Genomic DNA, 21,861 nt, shown 5'->3' with positions numbered 1-21,861 from the left:
ACTTTACTTCACTTCATTGTAAAGTAATCCAGGCTGGATTCATTATTATCTTTTCATTTTTCTTATTTGAAAAGACATAAAAAGATTTTTGTGTGCTCCTAAAAGTATTGTGGATCTTAGGCACTGTGCCTATAGTGCCTAGTGGATAAATCTTCAGTCATGTCCAATTCTTTGCAACCTTGTGGCTCCTCTGTCCAGGGATTCTTCGGACAAAAATACTGGAGTGGGTTGCCACTGCCTTCTCCTGGAGATCTTCCCGACCCATGAATTGAACCCTGGTTTTCTGCATTGCAGGCAGATTCTTTACCATCTCAGCCACCAGGAAAGCAGTGCATAAATCAGCCCTGTACATAATATATGGTAAAGACTCGCACAAGTCTTGCAAAGAGAAAAACTATTACCTACCATTTCTAAAATTTTTGTTCACAGGGTCCTATTAACATCTCGAAGATCAGTAGTGTCCTATACAACACAGTTTAGAAAAAAATGTTCTCTGCTCTCAAACTGCAATGATACTCACTTTGCAGAAAGGAAGATAGTGATGCAAAAATCAAGTTACTCTTCTTGGCCGTGGTTGAGATCTCTGAATTAACTGTAAAATATCAATAAAGGCCTGTTTAAGATGTTTTATAGAGCAGACAAGCACATCAAATTTTCACATATGGTTCATATTAATGTATGGAATACATGACAATTATATTTCATTAACACATCTTTCCAGTACATGGGAATGGTAATACACCATTAACTCGTACTTTTCGTTCTTATACTAATCAAATAAAATTAGGATGCCTATAAAACTTGATTTCCAATTCATTTTCAGAAGATGGATAATAGAAATTTCCCGAATTAGCAATCAGACTGTATTTATTGCATATGGTGACTGCTTTAAAATGTGACTGCATTCTCTATACTTTTATGAATCTTTTGACGCATTGCTCTGGAGCAATCAACCAGGATTGCTTGTCTTTAACAACTGCTAATATTCCTTTTAAGAACAAGGGTATCTTATGAATATCACCAGGGAAACTTGGGACTTTATCTGAGGTCTGGAATGAGAGCTGCCCCTGAGAATCCAGAGAAGTTATCTCTTTTCTCAAGGGTATGAGTTGGAGATTGGGATTGATATATATACCTTACCATGGGTAAGACAGATCTCTGGTGGGAAGCTTCTGTATAGAACAGGGAGTTGAGGTCAGTGCTGTGTGATAACCTAGAGGGGTGGGATAGGAAGAGGGAAAGGATATATGTATACTTATGGCTGATCACTTCAATGTACAGCAGAAACTATCACAATATTGTAAAACAACTATATCTCAATTTTAAAAATTTAAGCATGCAATCTAGGGTATGAGTTAGAAACAGATGCCATTTGGGCAGCTGCATACATCCTTTATACACATGATTCAAGCAGTTAGGTTCAGTTCAACAATATTCATTGAGTGCCTTTATTGGGCGAGGTAACAGGCACAAATGAGACATGAATTATGCATACCTCTCACCATGGGGTATTAAAACTTGCTGTGTACATATTAGGTTTGAGCCTTTAGTCACAGAGGCTGTGTAAAGGAGAAAAGGAAAGACATACCCATCTGAATGCAGAGTTCCAAAGAATAGCAAGGAGAGATAAGAAAGTCTTCCTCAATGATCAATGCGAAGAAATAGAGGGAAGAAATAGAAGGGGAAAGACTAGAGATCTCTTCACGAAAACTAGAGATACAAAGGGAACATTTCATGCAAAGATAGGCTCGATAAAGGACAGAAATGGTATGGACCTAACAGAAGCAGACGATATTAAGAAGAGGTGGCAAGAATACAAAGAACTATACAAAAAGATCTTAATGACCCAGATAACCTCACTGGTGTGATCACTCACCCTGAGCCAGACATCCTGGAGTGTGAAGTCAAGTGGGCCTTAGAAAGTATCACTATGAACAAAGCTAGTGGAGGTGATGGAATTCCAGCTGAGCTATTTCAAATCCTAAAAGATGATGCTGTGAAAGTGCTACACTTAATATGCCAGCAAATTTGGAAAACTCAGCAGTGGCCACAGGACTGGAAAAGGTCGGTTTTCATTCCAATCCCCCCAAAAGGGCAATGCCAAAGAATGTTCAAACTACTGCACAATTGCACTCATCTCACACGCTAGCAAAGCAATGCTCAAAATTCTTCAAGGCAGGCTTCAACAGTATGTGAACCAAGAACTTCCAGATGTATAAGCTGGATTTAGAAAAGGCAGAGGAACCAGAGATCAAATTGCCAACATCCATTGGATCCTAGAAAAGGCAAGAGAGTTCCAGAAAAGCATCTACTTCTGCTTTACTGACTACACCAAAGCCTTTGACTGTGTGGATCACAACAAATTGTGGAAAATTCTTCAAGAGATGGGAATACCAGACCACCTGACCTGCCTCTTGAGAAATCTGTATGCAGGTCAGGAAGTGACAGTTAGAACTGGACATGGAAACACAGACTGGTTCCAAATTGGGAAAGGAGTATGTCAAGGCTGTAACCCTGCTTATTTAACTTACATGCAGAGTATATCAGGCAAAATGCCAGGCTGGATGAAGCACAAGCTGGAATCAAGATTGCCAGGAGAAGTATCAATAAACTCAGATATTCAGATGACACCATCCGTATGGCAGAAAGTGAAGAAGAACTAAAGCGCCTCTTGATGAAAGTGAAAGAGGACAGTGAAAAAGCTGGCTTAAAACTTAACATTCAGAAAACAAAGATCATGGCATCTGGTCCCATCACTTCATGGCAAATAGACGAGGAAACAGTGGAAACAGTGATTGATAGACTTTATTTTCTTGGGCTTCAAAATCACTGCAGATGGTGACTTCAACCATGCAATTAAAAAAATGCTTGTTCCTTGTAAGAAAAGCTATGACCAGCCTACAGAGCATATTAAAAAGCAGAGACATTACTTTGCTGACAAAGATCTGTCTAGGCAAAGCTATGGTTTTTCTAGTAGTCTTGTATGGATGTGAGAGTTGGACCATGAAGAAAGCTGAGTGCTGAAAAATTGATGCTTTTGAACTGTGGTGTTATAGAAGACTCTTGAGAGCCCCTTGGACTGCAAGGATATCAAACCAGTCCATCCTAAAGGAAATCAGTCCTGAATGTTCATTGGAAGGACCGATGCTGAAGCTGAAACTCCAATACACTGGCCACCTGACGCAAAGAACTGACTCACTAGAAAAGTCCCCGATGCTGGGAAAGATTGAAGGCAGGAGGAAAAGGGGACAACAGAGGATGAGGTGGTTAGATGGCATCCCTGACTATGCACATGAGTTTGGGTGAACTCCAGGTATTGGTGAAGGACAGGGAAGCCTGGCATGCTGCAGTCCATGGGGTCACAAAGAGTTAGACACGACTGAGTGACTGAACTGAACTGAATTGATATGGGGGCAGCAAAGGAAGATGTTTTACAGTCCAGTCTGTGCAAAACAGAAAGTAGGAAAGAAGGTGAGGAGGTGAATGGGCTCCTAAAGAAAGTAGTGTCTGAAAAATGTGATGCACTCTGTTTCTATTTCATAATATACATAAAGTAGAATTATTTGGAACATGCATGCAGCCAAATTTCCTTTTATATTTAGAGAATAATTTGAAATTGCAGACTTGAGCAAGATGATGAGTTGTTGCATGAGAGTTGAGTTACTTGTTTGTATAGCAAGAAGGCACTTCAATATGGGGTAAGAAGTTTGAAAATCAGAGTTAGAAACTTGCAGTGATCAAATCTCTTCCAGTTCTATACTTTTATAGAGACCCTGTGATATACTGGCAGGTGATGAGTCAGGATAGGATAAACTTAGGCCATGGTAACAAACAAAGATAAATCTCAGTGGCTTAACACAAAATTTATTTTCAGTCACAAAATCTGATGAAGATCTGGAGACTCTCCATGGTAAACAATGCCATGAGATGAGCAAAGATGCAGGCTGTTTTGATCTTCCATCTCCATCAATTCAACATGAGACCTTCTCTACAACTGCTGTGGCGAGGAAGAAAATCCTAGAAAGCCAAACACTGGCTGTGAAATACTTTGGTCTGAAAGTGACACCTAATATGCCTGTTCACAATTCATTGGCCAAAACTAATTGGCCAAAATTAGTTTTGGCCAAAACTAACTGGCCAAAACCCAAGGTGGAATGTTCTCCTATATTTGAAGGAGAGGAAATTAAGATATGGAAGAACAGAGATGTCTCTACCACAACAGTCTTTAGACATGAACTGCATGCTCCAAGACTCTGAAAATAATAGTGGATATTTTTTCAAAAGATGCTCAACATCATTATCAGAGAAATGCAAATCAAGACCACAATGAGGTACCATTTCACACCAGTCAGAATGGCTGCGCTCCAAAAGTCTATAAGCAATTAATGCTGGAGAGGGTGTGGAGAAAAGGGAACCCTCTTACACTGTTGGTGGGAATGCAAACTAGTACAGCCACTATGGAAAACAGTGTGGAGATTCCTTAAAAAATTGCAAATAGAACTGCCTTATGACCCAGCAATCCCACTGTTGGGCATACACACCAAGGAAACCAGAATTGAAAGAGACACATGTACCCCAGTGTTCATTGCAGCACTGTTTATAATAGCCAGGACATGGAAACAACCTAAATGCCCATCAGCAAATGAATGGATAACAAAGCTGTGGTACATATACACAATGGAGTATTACTCAGCCATTCAAAAGAATACATTTGAATCAGTTCTAATGAGATGGATGAAACTGGAGCCGATTATACAGAGTGAAGTAAGCCAGAACGAAAAACACCAATACAGTATACTGACACATATATATGGAATTTAGAAAGATGGTAATGATGACCCTGTATGCAAGACAGCAAAAGAGACACAGATGTATAGAACGGACTTTTAGACTGTGAGGGAGAGGGAGAGGGTGGGATGATTTGGGAGAATGGCATCAAAACATGTATACTATCATGTAAGAAATGAAGCGCCAGTCTATGTTCAATACAAGATACAGGATGCTTGGGGCTGGTGCATGGGGAGGATCCAGAGAGATGATACGGGGTGGGAGGTGGGAGGGGGATTCAGGATTGGGAGCTCGTATACACCTGTGGCAGATTCATGTCAATGTATGGCAAAACCAATACAGTATTGTAAAGTAAAATAAAGTAAAAATTAAAAACAAAAAAAGAAAAAAAGAAAAAAGAAAAAAAAATAATAGAGTCAGAGTATTTAAGTTTTCTATGTATATTTTCAAGCAGCTTCTTAACTGGTTCTGTACAGTTTGAAGCTTAAAGATCTATGACAGTTTTTAGGAAGTAACCACAGAATCATCAGAAAGCTAAGGTCAATAGCCTCTATGAATATGTAAGCTTTCTACAGTAACAGAATGTTTAGTATTTTTTATGCTGATTTAGCTTTCTCAACATGGAGCACGCTCATTAATTTCAGCACTCGCTAAGAATGAAGATTTCTAGCTTCATCTACAGAATGAAACTCTGTGGAGGTAAGCAAGCCCAAGCTTTCCTGGGGATTATTATGTACACTAAGGCCTGAGAACCTTCTATACAGAGGAAGCAGATGGCCCATGCTGGGGAAAGGAAAGAGTAGGCTTTCTTGAAATCCAATTGTGAAGCAGAGCTTACCTTGAGGCTTCCCTAGTGGAAGGGAAGAAGGAGTTCTGATTTAAGTCATCTTGATGCTGGTGAAAAGAAATCTCAACAAGCAGGACCCTCCTCCTGGGAGCAGCCCAGCTATCCATTTGGCAGGAAAGGGCTCCCATGCTCCTAGTCACTGGACCTAGTTTGAGCACAGAGCTGATTGAAGACTTGTGCTTTTCACTCTGATGCTTTTATTTTCACCTCTTATATTTTCTGTGTACCTTCATCTAGTCTTATTGCTTTATCTTCTGTATGACAGAATGTGGTCCACTGGAGAAGGGAATGGCAAACCACTTCAGTATTCTTGCCTTGAGAACCCCATGAACAGTATGAAAAGGCAAAATAACAGGATACTGAATGAGGAACTCCCCAGGTCAGTAGGTGTCCAATATGCTACTGGAGATCAGTGGAGAAATAACTCCAGAAAGAATGAAGCAAAAACAATACCCAGCTGTGGATGTGACTGGTGATAGAAACAAAGTCCGATGCTGTAAAGAGCAATATTGCATAGGAACCTGGAATGTCAGGTCCATGAATCAAGGCAAATTGGAAGCGGTCAAACAAGAGATGGCAAGAGTGAACGTCGACATTCTGGGAATCAGTGAACTAAAATGGACTGGAATGGGTGAATTTAACTCAGATGACCATTATATCTACTACTGTGGGCAGGAATCACTCAGAAGAAATGGAGTAGCCATCATGGTCAACAAAAGAGTCCAAAATGCAGTACTTGGATGCAATCTCAAAAACAACAGAATGATCTCTGTTTGTTTCCAAGGCAAACCATTCAATATCACTGTAATCCAAGTCTATGCCCCAACCAGTAATGCTGAAGAAGCTGAAGTTGAATGGTTCTATGAAGACCTACAAGACCTTTTAGAACTAACACCCAAAAAAGATGTCCTTTTCATTATAGGGGACTGGAATGCAAAAGTAGGAAGTCAAGAAACATCTGGAGTAACAGGCAAATTTGGCCTTGGAATGCGGAATGAAGCAGGGCAAAGACTAATAGAGTTTTGCCAAGAAAATGCACTGGTCATTGCAAACACCCTCTTCCAACAACACAACACATGGACATCACCAGATGGTCAACACCAAAGTCAGATTGATTATATTCTTTGCAGCCAAAGATGGAGAAGCTCTATACAGTTAGCAAAAACAAGACCGGGAGCTGACTGTGGCTCAGATCATGAACTCCTTATTACCAAATTCAGACTCAAATTGAAGAAAGTAGGGAAAACCGCTAGACCATTTAGGTATAACCTAAATCAAATCCCTTATGATTATACAGTGGAAGTGAGAAATAGATTTAAGGGCCTAGATCTGATAGATAGAGGGCCTGATGAACTATGGACGGAGGTTCATGACATTGTACAGGAGACAGGGATCAAGACCATCCCCATGGAAAAGAAATGCAAAAAAGCAAAATGGCTGTCTGAGGAGGCCTTACAAATAGCTGTGAAAAGAAGAGAAGCAAAAAGCCAAGGAGAAAAGGAAAGATATAAGCATCTGAATGCGGAGTTCCAGAGAATAGCAAGAAGAGATAAGGAAGCCTTCTTCAGCGATCAATGCAAAGAAACAGAGGAAAACAACAGAATGGGAAAGACTAGAGATCTCTTCATGAAAATTAGAGATACCAAGGGAACATTTCATGCAAAGATGGGCTCGATAAAGGACAGAAATGGTCTGGACCTAACAGAAGCAGAAGATATTAAGAAGAGGTGGCAAGACTACACAGAAGAACTGTACAGAAAAGATCTTCACGACCCAGATAATCACGATGGTGTGATCACTCATCTAGAGCCAGACATCCTGAAACGTGAAGTCAAGTGGGCCTTAGAAAGCATTACTACAAACAAAGCTAGTGGAGGTGATGGAATTCCAGTAGAGCTATTTCAAATCCTGAAAGATGATGCTGTCAACTGCTGCACTCCATATGCCAGCAAATTTGGAAAACTCAGCAGTGATCACAGGACTGGAAAAGGTCAGTTTTCATTCCAATCCCAAAGAAAGGCAATGCCAAAGAATGCTCAAACTACCACACAATTACACTCATCTCACACGCTATTAAAGTAAGGCTCAAAATTCTCCAAGCCAGGCTTCAACAATATGTGAACCGTGACCTTCCTGATGTTCAAGCTGGTTTTAGAAAAGGCAGAGGAACCAGAGATCAAATTGCCAACATCCGCTGGATCATGGAAAAAGCAAGGGAGTTCCAGAAAAACATCTATTTCTGCTTTATTGACTATGCCAAAGCCTTTGACTGTGTGGATCACAATAAACTGTGGAAAATTCTGAGAGAGATGGGAATACCAGACTACCTGACATGCCTCTTGAGAAACCTATATGCAGGTCAGGAAGCAACAGTTAGAACTGGACATGGAACAACAGACTGGTTCCAAATAGGAAAAGGAGTATGTCAAGGCTGTATATTGTCACCCTGCTTATTTAACTTATACGCAGAGTACATCAAGAGAAACGCTGGACTGGAAGTAACACAGCTGGAATCAAGATTGCTGGGAGAAATATCAATAACCTCAGATATGCAGATGACACCACCCTTATGGCAGAAAGTGAAGAGGAACTAAGAAGCCTCTTGATGAAAGTGAAAGAGGAGAGTGAAAAAGTTGGCTTAAAGCTCAACATTCAGAAGATGAAGATCATGGCATCCGGTCCCGTCACTTCATGGGAAATAGATGGGGAAACAGTGGAAACAGTGTCAGACTTTATTTTTTGGAGCTCCAAAATCACTGCAGATGGTGACTGCAGCCATGAAATTAAAAGACGCTTACTCCTTGGAAGAAAGTTATGACCAACCTAGATAGCATATTAAAAAGCAGAGACATTACTTTGCCAACTAAGGTCCATCTAGTCAAGGCTATGGTTTTTCCTGTGGTCATGTATGGATGTGAGAGTTGGACTGTGAAGAAGGCTGAGTGCCGAAGAATTGACACTTTTGAACTGTGGTGTTGGAGAAGACTCTCGAGAGTCCCTTGGACTGCAAGGAGATCCAACCAGTCCATTCTGAAGGAGATCAGCCCTGGGATTTCTTTGGAAGGAATGATGCTAAAGCTGAAATTCTAGTACTTTGGCCACCTCATGCGAAGAGTTGACTCATTGGAAAAGACTCTGATGCTGGTAGGGATTGGGGGCAGGAGGAGAAGGGGACGACAAGGGATGAGATGGCTGGATGGCATCACTGACTCAATGGACGTGAGTCTGAGTGAACTCCGGGAGTTGGTGATAGACAGGGAGGCCTGGCATGCTGCGATTCATGGGGTCGTAAAGAGTCGGACACGACTGAGCAACTGAACTGAACTGAACTGATGCTAACTCCTTGCAAATATATATTCCTAGAGTGAACTTCTTTTCCAGAAGTTCAGACTTCTGGAGTCCAAGAAGTCCAGAATTTCAGACTATTGCTGTTCAGCATTTCCATTCAGATGGCTAGTAAGCTTTTCAGAGTTAACGTGTCTATAATGGAGCCCCTAAATGATCTTCCCCTAAACATGTTCCTTCCATGGACTGACTGACTCCATCTCAGTTTATGGCAACTTTGTTGGTTCAGGCCAGGTTCTTGAGAGTCATCCTTGACTTCCCTTTCTCCAACGGATACCATCCAATTCCAATCTTCTAACGAACGTTAACTTTGCTTTCAAAATAAACCCAAGATCTCAACACTTCTTCACTCCCACTGTTACTGCTCCAGTCTGAGTCCCCAGCATCTCTTTTCTGGCTTAAATGGTCTGTCTTCTTTTTTCAAGTCCCTGTTAGTCTATTCTCAACATGGCAGTCAACACAACCCTGTTAAAATATTATGATAGATCATATCCACTTTTGTGTTCAATATCCTCCAAAGAGCTCCCCACATCACTCACAGGGAAAAACAGATAGAAGTTCTGACAATGTTTTGCAAGGCCTTGAAGGATCTGGCCCTTCTTTCCAACCTTATCTCTGTATCCACTTTCCCCTTTTCACTCATTTCAGATACACTAAACTTTTTTGTCCTTAAACACACCACTCCTGGTCTCTCCTTTGTACCTGCTCTTTCACCTGCCTGGGTAATCTTCCTGGGATATTTGCAGGTGATCCTTCAGGTCTTTGTTCAAAGGGCATCTTCTCAATGAGAATAGAGTAATATGTGCTCAGGAGAAAAATGGAAGGTATATAATTTGTTTTATTGGAAGAAGGATGGTCTAGGGTAGGTAAAATGTCACCCTCCTCTCAACCTAGCACATTAGATCCCCTTTCTTTCACCCTAACACTTACCATGTCTTGTTACTATCTTCATTCTATTTGGGTTGGCCAAAAAGTTCGTTTGGCTTTAACCAGCAGCTGGTACAGAAAACCCCAAATGAACTTGTTGGCCAACCCAATATATCAGTTTATAAAGGTTCTTGAAAGCAAGCTTTTCTGTTTGTTTGTTTCCTACACTGATGTGTCTTAACATCTAGAACAGTGCCTAGCACACAGTCACTCAAAAAATATTTCTTGAAAGAATGAAATAATATCTGCCTTTTAATGACAACCAGCTCTTAGTACACATTGTTCTGATATCAATATTTTATTGAAGTTTTGTAACTGGGGTATTTTTCCCAACTTCCTATATATCTTAAACTAACACTTTTCCCTCAAAATTTCTAAGTTGGAAAGGATAAACTCAGAGACAAGTGACACAAAGTGAGCATGATGACCAGTGCTTTGGCCCCCAAGAGGAGAAAATTCCAGGAAAACAAGACAGAGTAAAAGGAATGGGACAAAATTGTATACAAACATGGAGGTATGGAGCTGTGGTAGGCAGCTGCTAAATTGGCTTCCAGTGATCCTTGCCTCCTCGGATTCAAGAGAAACCTCCTTCCCCTCAATTTGGGCTGGACCTAGTGACTCACTTGTAACAAACAAAATAGAGCAAAAGTGATGGCATGTCATTTCCAAGATTTGGCTACCAGATGATCTACTGTCTATGTTGCTCAACCTGTCTTCTCTCTCATCTTCTCACTCTGCTGAAGCAAACTGCCACGTGACGAGCTGTTGCATGGAAAGGCCCAGATGACAAGGACTAAGCCTCCACCAATAGGCAGTCCGTCTGGAATCTAGAAAAATGGTACTGAGGAACCTATTTCCAGGGCTGGAAGTAGAGACACAGATGTAGAAAATGGATTTATGGACACAGTTGAGGGGGAAGGAAAGAGTGGGATGAATTGAGAGAGTAGCATTAATATATACACACTACAATGAATAAACTAGACAGCTAGTGGGAAGCTTCTGTAGAGCACAGGGAGCTCAGCTCAGTGCTCTGCGATGACCTAGAGGGGTGGGATAGGGGGAGGGAAGGAGGCTCAAGAGGGAAGGGACATACATATATTCATAGCATAAACATATGGGATATATATATATATATATATATACACACACACACACACACACACACACACCCCTATGATTCACTTTGTTGCACAGCAGAAACTAACACAACATTATAAAGCAACTATACTCCAATAAATAAATAAATAGGCAGTCTGATATGGCTTTCAGTCTGACTGCCTATGAGAAAGCAAATCCTTCCAATAGCCAGAGGAAGCCTGGAAGCACACACTTACACTTTGGGGGAGCCTTGAGAGGACGGCTGCCCTGGCCAATACCTTGGCTGGTTGCAGCCTGAGAGACCCTGAGCCAGAGGACCTAGCTAAGCCATTCCTAGTTTTCTGATCCACAGAAACTGAGATAACTATTAAAATGCTATTTTAAACCATAAGTTTTGAGGGCACTCTGTTACTAATCCATAAATAATAAATACAATGGACATATAGTAAAAGGTATGATTGTACATATGACTACCTTTTTAAGGAAATATGAAGCATTGATAATAAATTAGTGATAATTTTGAGTGAGGACCTATATCCAGAGTGAAGAAGAGATGTGAAGTGAAAGTTGCTCAGTCATGTCCAACTCTTTGTGACCCCATGGACTATACAGTCCATGGAATTCTCCAGGCCAGAATACTGGAGTGGGTAGCCATTCCCTTCTCCAGGGGATCTTCCCAACATAGGGATTGAACCCAGGTCTCCTACATTGCAGGCGGAATAGCATTTATCAAACTAGTTGTATTTATTCACTCATACCAGAACTATTTTATTTAAAAGCAACAGGCAGAATTCAAGATGAAAAAAAAAAACCTACTTTAATAGAATTTATAATCTAGCATTGGGTGAGAATGATGAGGGCAAACATCAAGTCCAGAAACATGTGATTAATAATTTCAGGCAAAATAAAACTGAGTTACAATCTGTGGACACCCTGGCCATGGGAGTGAAGCATCTCCTTTGAAAGCCTCTTGCAATCTGTAACCACTGAGTTGAATTCACACTGATATGGCCATGGGAAAATCTGTGGGCCGAGCACTGTAGACAGAAAGAATGGCCAGTGCTAAGCTAGGAATAAGAAGATTATGAGCTAGAGGGTGGATCATGTGGAGTGTCTGAATTTTATTCTAAAGGTGTAGAAAGCCTTTTTTAGAGTTTAAACAGAGAGTAGAATATTGCATTTTACATGTTTAGATGGTCACTCTGGCTTCTGTAAAAAAAAAAAAATGAGTTGTGGTGGATAGGAGGTTAGGGAAAGGGAGAAAGTTAGGAGACAATACAGGGTTAGGTACTTTATTGGCAATGGAGCACCGAGCCAACAAGTTGTTGTAAGAGAGGAGGCTGTGAGGCTGTAGCAGATTCACAAGTCAGTCTTAACGTCTTGTCAATATAATCTGAATGGTTGGCAAATTGGTTTGTGCATGGCGTGATGTCAGGGGAATAAAAAGAAGTCACATTTGCAGGCAATTCATTTGTTCTTGGGGAAAGGGTCAAGTTTAGTTCTGCTAATCAAAAGAACACTTAAAGATATATTAGACTTGGTATTTTGTGCAAGTAACAACTCCTCATTGCTCAGGAAGAAAATGCAACTTTGATGTTTTTAAAACAGCTGTTAACATTTTTATGGGTATGTTCATAAGTAAGATTTTTATGACCTTGAAGACTAGCCTCACAGCACTATAAACCAATTAAATGTTAAACATAGTGTCTCTCAACCTTGGTAGTAAGTATTCCACATAGAAATGACTTTTTAACTGTCTTTATGCTAATTAGGATTCTAAGTAAAAAACAAATTACGAGAAGAGATATACTCTGTTGACTGGCCTTATCAACCACCATGAAAAAGAAAGAAAATGATCAAATGTGTCATGGGATGGGAAAGTTGAAATGCTTACAGCTGTTACTTTGACAAACTACTAGCTTGATGCTGACTCATAGTCCAATGGGTTAGGAAAACTAAAGTGACCACAAAAGAGAGGCAAAGTAGGAAGTGGGTACAAACTTTACAAAGAAAGTTCCAAAGAAGAGAATAAAACATGTAATTTACTTAAAAACTATTTGGAAGAACTTCCCTGGTGATCCAGTGGCTATGGCTCCATGCTCCCAATGCAGGGGGCCTTGGTTCAATTCCTGGTCAGAGAGCTAGATTCCACATACCTCAACTAAGACTTGGTGTAGACAAATAAATAAAAAGATATCTTTAAAAATTATTTTTGAACCCAATAGAAAATAAGCCACTTATATTTGACCACTAAAAGAACCATTTTAAGGAGTATGAAATTGCAACTCACTCCAGTATTCTTGCCTGGGAAATCCCATAGACAGAGGAGCCTGGTGGGCTACAGTCCACAGGGTTGCAAAGAGTCGGACACGACTGAGTGACTAAACAACAACAATCCTAGTTACTACCTGAATCCCTGAGGGCAAGCACAATGCTGACTTCTAACACTCTATAGAATATTTCTTCCTGTCTTATAAACGAGTCACAGAGTATATTACTCTTTTATATCTGTCTTCTTTTATTCAATATTATTTATCTATTGCAAACAGCAACAATTCTCATTGTTGTATAGTATTTTATTTTATGAATGTATCACGATGTATTAATTCATTCCATTGTTAATAGATATTTTGATTACCTCCAGATTTGGGTATTATAAATGACAACATCTACCCTACCCCAGCCTGCATGCTTACTCACTTAGTCGTGCCTGGCTCTTTGCAACCCCATGGACTGTAGCCTGCCAGGTTTCTCTGTCAGTGGGATTCTCTAGGCAAGAATACTGGAGTGGGTTGCCATTTCCTCCTCCAGGGGGCCTTCCTGACCCAGGGATTGAACACCAGTCTCCTACACTGCAGGCGGATTCTTTACTGTCTGAGCTACCAGGGAAGCTCAGACACTTCCAGATTTGGTTATTATAAATAGTGCTGTGATGGATATTCTTAAACTCAGTCTTCTCTGCAGTGTATATGTGAGAGTGGAGGAGTTGGATCATAAGTGCACATATCTTCAGTTTTAATAGACAATGCTAAACTATTTTCCCAAGTACCTATACCAATGAACAGTTTGACCAGCAGTATCTGAGAATTCTAGTTGCTCCACATTCTTGACATTGTCAGGTTATTTTTTAAATGAACTTAAATGGAATATAACTGCTTTACAATACTGTGCTAGTTTCTGCCACACACCCAACATGAATCACCCATAGGTATACATATGTCCCCTCCTTCTTGAGGCTCCCTCCATACCTCCTCAACCCTCTAGGTTGTCACAGAGCACGAGGTTGAGCTCCCTGTGTTATACAGCAACTCCACACTGGCCATCGATTTCACATAAGGTAATGCCTATGTTTCCATACTATTCTCTCAATTCATCCCTTCCCCTCCTTCCAAATAGTTGCAAATAGACGAGAAGCGAAAGGCAAAGGAGAAAAGGAAAGACAGACCCATTTGACTGCAGAGTTCCAAAGAATAGCAAGGAGAGATAAGAAAGCCTTTCTCAGTGACCAATGCAAAGAAATAGAGGAAAACAATAGAATGGGAAAGTCTAGAGATCTCCTCAAGAAAATTAGAGATATCAGGGTACATTTCATGCAAAGACGGGCTCAATAAAGGACAGAAATGGTATGGACCTAACAGAAGCAGACGATATTAAGACGTGGCAAGAATACACAGAACAACTATACAAAAAAGATCTCCATGACCCAGATAATCATGATGGTGTGATCACTCACCTAGAGACAGACATCCTGGAATGCGAAATCAAGTGGGCCTTAGAAAGTATCACTATGAACAAAGCTAGTGGAGGTGATGGAATTCCAGCTGAGCTATTTCAAATCCTAAAAGATGATACTGTGAAAGTGCTGCACTCAATAGGCCAGCAAACTTAGAAAACTCAGCAGTGATCACAGGACTGGAAAAGGTCGGTTTTCATTCCAATCCCCCCAAAAGGGCAATGCCAAAAAATGTTCAAACTACTGCACAATTGCACTCATCTCACACGCTAGCAAAGCAATGCTCAAAATTCTCCAAGGCAGGCTTCAACAGTATGTGAACCAAGAACTTCCAGATGTATAAGCTGGTTTTAGAAAGGCAGAGGAACCAGAGATCAAATTGCCAACATCCATTGGATCCTAGAAAAAGCAAGAGAGTTCCAGAAAAGCATCTACTTCTGCTTTATTGACTATGCCAAAGCCTTTGACTGTGTGGATCACAACAAATTGTGGAAAATTCTTCAAGAGATGGGAATACCAGACCACCTAACCTGCCTCTTGAGAAATCTGTATGCAGGTCAAGAAGTGACAGTTAGAACTGGACATGAAACAACAGACTGGTTCCAAATCAGGAAAGGAGTATGTCAAGGCTGTATATTGTCACCCTGCTTATTTAACTTATATGCAGAGTACATCATTCAAAATGCTGGGCTGGATGAACCATAAGCTGGAATCAAGATTGCTGGGAGAAATATCAATAACCTCAGATATGCAGATGATACCACCCTTAAGGCACAAAGTGTAGAACTAAAGAGCCTCTTGATGAAAGTGAAAGAGAAGAGTGAAAAAGTTGTCTTAAAACTCAACATTCAGAAAACTAAGATCATGGCACCTGGTCCCATCACTTCAGGGCAAATAGATGGGGAAACAGTGATAGACTTTATTTTGGGGGGCTCTAAAATCACTGCAGATGATGACTGCAGCCATGAAATTAAAAGACATTTGCTCCCTGGAAGAAAAGTTATGACCAACCGAGACAGCATATTAAAAAGCAGAGACGTTACTTTGCCAACAAAGGTCTGTCTAGTCAAAGCTATGGTTTTTCCTGTAGTCATGTATGGATGTGAGAGTTGGACCATAAAGAAAGCTGAGTGCCAAAGAATTGATGCTTTTGAACTGTGGTGTTGGAGAAGACTCTTGAGAGTTCCTTAGACTGCAAGGAGATCAAACCAGTCCATCCTAAAGGAGATCAATCCTGAGTATTCATTGAAAGGACTAATGCTAAAACTGAAACTCCAATACTTTGGCCACCTGATGCGAAGAACAGACTCATGCCACCTGATGCGAAGACCCTGATGCTGGGAAACACTGAAAGCAGGAGGAAAAGGGGACAATAGAGGATAAGATGGTTGGATGGCTTCACCAACTCAGTGGACATAAGTTTGCGTAAACTCCGGGAGTTGGCGATGGACAGTGAGGCCTTGTGTGCTGCAGTCCATGGGGTCACAAAGAGTCAGACACGACTGAGGGACTGAACTGAACTGAACGCTCCTTCCCCCACTGTGTCCACAAGTCTGTTATGCCTGTCTCTACGTCTATTCTTGCCCTGCAAATAGCTTCATCGGTACCATCTTTCTAGATTCCACATATATGCATTAATATATGATACTTGTTTCTCTCTTTCTGACTTACTTCACTTTGTGTAATAGGCTCTAGGATTTTAGATTCACTAGGTTTTTATTTTTTATTTTATTTTATTTTTTGTTTTTTTTTTAATTTTTTTTTTAAAATTTTTAATTTTTTTTAAATTTTAAAATCTTTAATTCTTACATGCGTTCCCAAACATGAACCCCCCTCCCACCTCCCTCCCCACAACATCTCTCTGGGTCATCCCCATGCACCAGCCCCAAGCAAGCTGCACCCTACGTCAGACATGGACTGGCAATTCAATTCTTACATGACAGTATACATGTTAGAATTCCCATTCTCCCAAATCATCCCACCCTCTCCCTCTCCCTCTGAGTCCAAAAGTCTGGTATACACATCTGTGTCTTTTTTCCTGTCTTGCATACAGGGTCGTCATTGCCATCTTCCTAAATTCCATATATATGTGTTAGTATACTGTATTGGTGTTTTTCTTTCTGGCTTACTTCACTCTGTATAATTGGCTCCAGTTTCACCCATCTCATCAGAACTGATTCAAATGAATTCTTTTTAATGGCTGAGTAATACTCCATTGTGTATATGTACCACAGCTTTCTTATCCATTCATCTGCTGATGGACATCTAGGTTGTTTCCATGTCCTGGCTATTATAAACAGTGCTGCGATGAACATTGGGGTACATGTGTCTCTTTCAATTCTGGTTTCCTCGGTGTGTATGCCCAGAAGTGGGATTGCTGGGTCATAAGGTAGTTCTATTTGCAATTTTTTTAAGGAATCTCCACACTGTTCTCCATAGTGGCTGTACTAGCTTGCATTCCCACCAACAGTGTAGGAGGGTTCCCTTTTCTCCACACCCTCTCCAGCATTTATTGCTTGCAGATTTTTGGATCGCAGCCATTCTGACTGGTGTGAAGTGGTACCTCATTGTGGTTTTGATTTGCATTTCTCTAATAATGAGTGATGTTGAGCATCTTTTCATGTATTTGTTAGCCATCCGTATGTCTTCTTTGGAGAAATGTCTATTTAGTTCTTTGGCCCATTTTTTGATTGGGTCGTTTATTTTTCTGGAATTGAGCTGCAGAAGTTGCTTGTATATTTTTGAGATTAGTTGTTTGTCAGTTGTTTCATTTGCTATTATTTTCTCCCATTCAGAAGGCTGTCTTTTCACCTTGCTTATATTTTCCTTTGTTGTACAGAAGCTTTTAATTTTAATTAGATCCCATTTGTTTATTTTTGCTTTTATTTCCAGAATTCTGGGAGGTGGATCATAGAGGATCCTGCTGTGATTTATGTCTGAGAGTGTTTTGCCTATGTTCTCCTCTAGGAGTTTTATAGTTTCTGATCTTACATTTAGATCTTTAATCCATCTTGAGTTTATTTTTGTGTACGGTGATAGAAAGTGATCTAGTTTCATTCTTTTACAAGTGGTTGACCAGTTTTCCCAGCACCACTTGTTAAAGAGATTGTCTTTACTCCATCGTATATTCTTGCCTCCTTTGTCAAAGATAAGGTGTCCATATGTGTGTGGATTTATCTCTGGGCTTTCTATTTTGTTCCATTGATCTATATGTCTGTCTTTGTGCCAGTACCATACTGTCTTGATGACTGTGGCTTTGTAGTAGAGCCTGAAGTCAGGCAAGTTGATTCCTCCAGTTCCATTCTTCTTTCTCAAGATTGCTTTGGCTATTCGAGGTTTTTTGTATTTCCATACAAATCTTGAAATTATTTGTTCTAGTTCTGTGAAAAATGTGGCTGGTAGCTTGATAGGGATTGCATTGAATTTGTAAATTGCTTTGGGTAGTATACTCATTTTCACTATATTGATTCTTCCGATCCATGAACATGGTATATTTCTCCATCTATTAGTGTCCTCTTTGATTTCTTTCATCAGTGTTTTATAGTTTTCTATATATAGGTCTTTAGTTTCTTTAGGTAGATATATTCCTAAGTATTTTATTCTTTTCGTTGCAATGGTGAATGGAATTGTTTCCTTAATTTCTTTTTCTACTTTCTCATTATTCGTGTATAGGAATGCAAGGGATTTCTGTGTGTTGATTTTATATCCTGCAACTTTACTATATTCATTGATTAGCTCTAGTAATTTTCTGGTGGAGTCTTTAGGGTTTTCCATGTAGAGGATCATGTCATCTGCAAACAGTGAGGAAAGTTCATAGCAATACAGGCATACCTCAAGAAACAAGAAAAAAGTCAAATAAATAACCTAACTCTGCAACTAAAGCAACTAGAAAAGGAAGAGTTGGAGAACCCCAGAGTTAGTAGAAGGAAAGAAATCTTAAAAATTAGCGCAGAAATAAATGCAAAAGAAACAAAAGAGACCATAGCAAAAATCAACAAGGCCAAAAGCTGGTTCTTTGAAAGGATAAATAAAATTGACAAACCATTAGCTAGACTCATCAAGAAGCAAAGAGAGAAAAATCAAATCAATAAAATTAGAAATGAAAACGGAGAGATCACAACAGACAACACAGAAATACAAAGGATCATAAGAGACTACTATCAGCAGTTGTATGCCAATAAAATGGACAACGTGGAAGAAATGGACAAATTCTTAGAAAAGTACAATTTTCCAAAACTGAACCAGGAAGAAATAGAAAATCTTAACAGACCCATCACAAGCACGGAAATTGAAACTGTAATCAGAAATCTTCCAGCAAACAAAAGCCCAGGTCCAGACGGCTTCACAGCTGAATTCTACCAAAAATTTAGAGAAGAGCTAACACCTATCCTCCTCAAACTCTTTCAGAAAATTGCAGAGGAAGGTAAACTTCCAAACTCATTCTATGAGGCCACCATCACCCTAATACCAAAACCTGACAAAGATGTCACAAAAAAGGAAAACTACAGGCCAATATCACTGATGAACATAGATGCAAAAATCCTCAACAAAATTCTAGCAATCAGAATCCAACAACACATTAAAAAGATCATACACCATGACCAAGTGGGCTTTATCCCAGGGATGCAAGGATTCTTCAATATCCGCAAATCAATCAATGTAATTCACCACACTAACAAATTGAAAAATAAAAACCATATGATTATCTCAATAGATGCAGAGAAGGCCTTCGACAAAATTCAACATCCATTTATGATAAAAACTCTCCAGAAAGCAGGAATAGAAGGAACATACCTCAACATAATAAAAGCTATCTATGACAAACCCACAGCAAACATTATCCTCAATGGTGAAAAACTGAAAGCATTTCCCCTAAAGTCAGGAACAAGACAAGGGTGTCCACTTTCACCGCTACTATTCAACATAGTTCTGGAAGTTTTGGCCACAGCAATCAGAGCAGAAAAAGAAATAAAAGGAATCCAAATTGGAAAAGAAGAAGTAAAACTCTCACTGTTCACTAGGTTTTTAAATTTTAGTCAAGCTAATAGGAAACTTAAAAAAATTATTATACGCTTTGAAGTAACTGATGAACTGTAAGAAATGCGACTAGAGTTTACCTTGCTCCTAGGAACATTTCTCTTTAAAGGATCCAAGACTGACGGCATTCAGCCCATGGAAAAGTAAATATTAGTTGATGGAAGAGTTAATAACATTTTCAGCACCATGAAAAAGTTTTTGCTATTTACCTTTTACAATATTTACATGAAGCATGAAATACTTAAATAGGACTACAAATTGGAATGAAAGCTTTAGCAGCCTTGACAATGTAAAATAAAGGAAAAGCTGATGATAGGTGAGAAGTGGAAGGAAGAAACAGATAAAAGGGGGGATATATTCATCTCACAATGTAGAAAGTAGAAAGATGACAGTTAAAACTTGATAGGGCATGACATAGAGTTTAAGGCGCATTATTTAAAGCTTCAAAAGCAAACAATAAAAACATTAATAATAACATGGGGAATATATGGAATATGTGGAGTTTTATGTATATTATTGAAAGTTATAATAATCAATAGGAAATCATACAGTTTGCATAATTAATAAAAAACAGAAGTAAGAGATGGGGAATTAGGGTTAATAGTATTGAATAAAATCTACATTTTTCATAGAAAGTTGTAAATAAACATAAAGTTGATAAAGCAAGAATAGATGCATAAGCATATTATTTAGACTTACTAAGATAAACACCCAAAGAACTAAAAAAGGATAAAGAAGTTGCACCTGGAAAATGCCCCTGAAGGTGTGACAAGCAAGGCCTAGAGACGGTTGCTTTTCATTTTAAACTTTTCTGTACTACTTAACTGTTCCCTACTATCTCTATGTATTGGGTTGGCCAAAAAATTCATTCAGGTGTTCATAAGCTGTTCTCCAATGAACTTTTTGGCCAACCCAATGTTCAGTTCAGTTCAGTTCAGTCGCTCAGTCGTGTCTGACTCTTTGCAACCCCATGAATTGCAGCATGCCAGGCCTCCCTGTCCATCACCAACTCCTGGAGTTCACTCAGACTCACGTCCATCGAGTCAGTGAAGTCATCCAGCCATCTCATCCCCTGTCGTCCCCTTCTCCTCCTGCCCCCAATCCCTTCCAGCATCAGAGTCTTTTCCAATGAGTCAACTCTTCACATGAGGTGGCCAAAGTACTAGAGTTTCAGCTTTAGCATCATTCCTTCCAATGAACACCCAGGGCTGATCCCCTTTAGAATGGACTAGTTGGATCTCCTTGTGTCCAAGGGACTCTCAGGAGTCCTCTCCAACGCCACAGTTCAAAAGCATCAATTCTTTGGCACTCAGCTTTCTTCACAGTCCAATGCTCACATCCATACATGACCACTGGAAAAACCACAGCCTTGACTAGACAGATCTTTGTTGGCAAAGTAATGTCTCTGCTTTTGAATATGCTATCTAGGTTGGTCATAACTTTTCTTCCAAGGAGTAAACGTCTTTTAATTTCATGGCTGCAGTCCCCATCTGCAGTGATTTTGGAGCCCAAGAAAATAAAATCTGTCACTGTTTCCATTGTAACTGCATTAGTGCCAAAGCAGACCTCAGAGCAAGGAAATTTACCAAAGATAAAGAGGGGCATTGTGTGTGTGTGTGTGTGTGTGTGTGTGTGTGTGTGCATGGACGCTTAGTCATGTCCAACTCTTTGCAAACTCCTGGACTGTAGCCTGTCAGACTTCTCTGTCCATGGAATTTCCCAGGTAAAAATACTAGAGTGGATTGTCATTTCCTTTTCTAGGGCTAACCCAGGGATTTAACCTGCATCTCTTGCATCTCCTGCATTGGCAAGCAGATTCTTTACCACTGCAGCACCTGTGAAGCCACAAAAGAGGGGCATTACTTTACTGTAAAGGGGTCAATTCTCCAAAAAGACGTAACAATCATTAATATGTATGTACCTAACAATAGAGCATCAAAATACATGAGGCAAAAACTGACTGAGTGATTAAGAGAAATCCACAAGCCCATAATTATAGTTGAAGATTTCAATACTCCTCCATCAGTAACTGACAGATGAATCAGCTAGAAAATCTGTAAGGATATAATTGAACTGAACAGCACTG

The 21,861-nt window shown here is 39.9% G+C and overlaps 1 long non-coding RNA gene across 1 annotated transcript in view; it reads right to left on the bottom strand.

The window, feature by feature from the left end:
- LOC108634368 overlaps window positions 1-21,861 on the bottom strand; it is an 85,856-nt gene that overhangs the window by 1,091 nt on the left and 62,904 nt on the right. Inside the window, exons 3-4 of the long non-coding RNA XR_001917592.1 lie at window positions 1,141-1,213; window positions 521-592 (exon numbers count right to left, since the gene is read on the bottom strand). This is a non-coding gene — a long non-coding RNA (uncharacterized LOC108634368). The remainder of the gene's footprint in view (window positions 1-520; window positions 593-1,140; window positions 1,214-21,861) is intronic.

Source organism: Capra hircus, assembly GCF_001704415.2.
Source record: "Capra hircus breed San Clemente chromosome X unlocalized genomic scaffold, ASM170441v1, whole genome shotgun sequence".
NCBI classification, from domain to species: domain Eukaryota; kingdom Metazoa; phylum Chordata; class Mammalia; order Artiodactyla; family Bovidae; genus Capra; species Capra hircus.
Note: the sequence above shows the minus strand (reverse complement) of the source record. Positions and strands in the feature narration are given on the sequence as shown.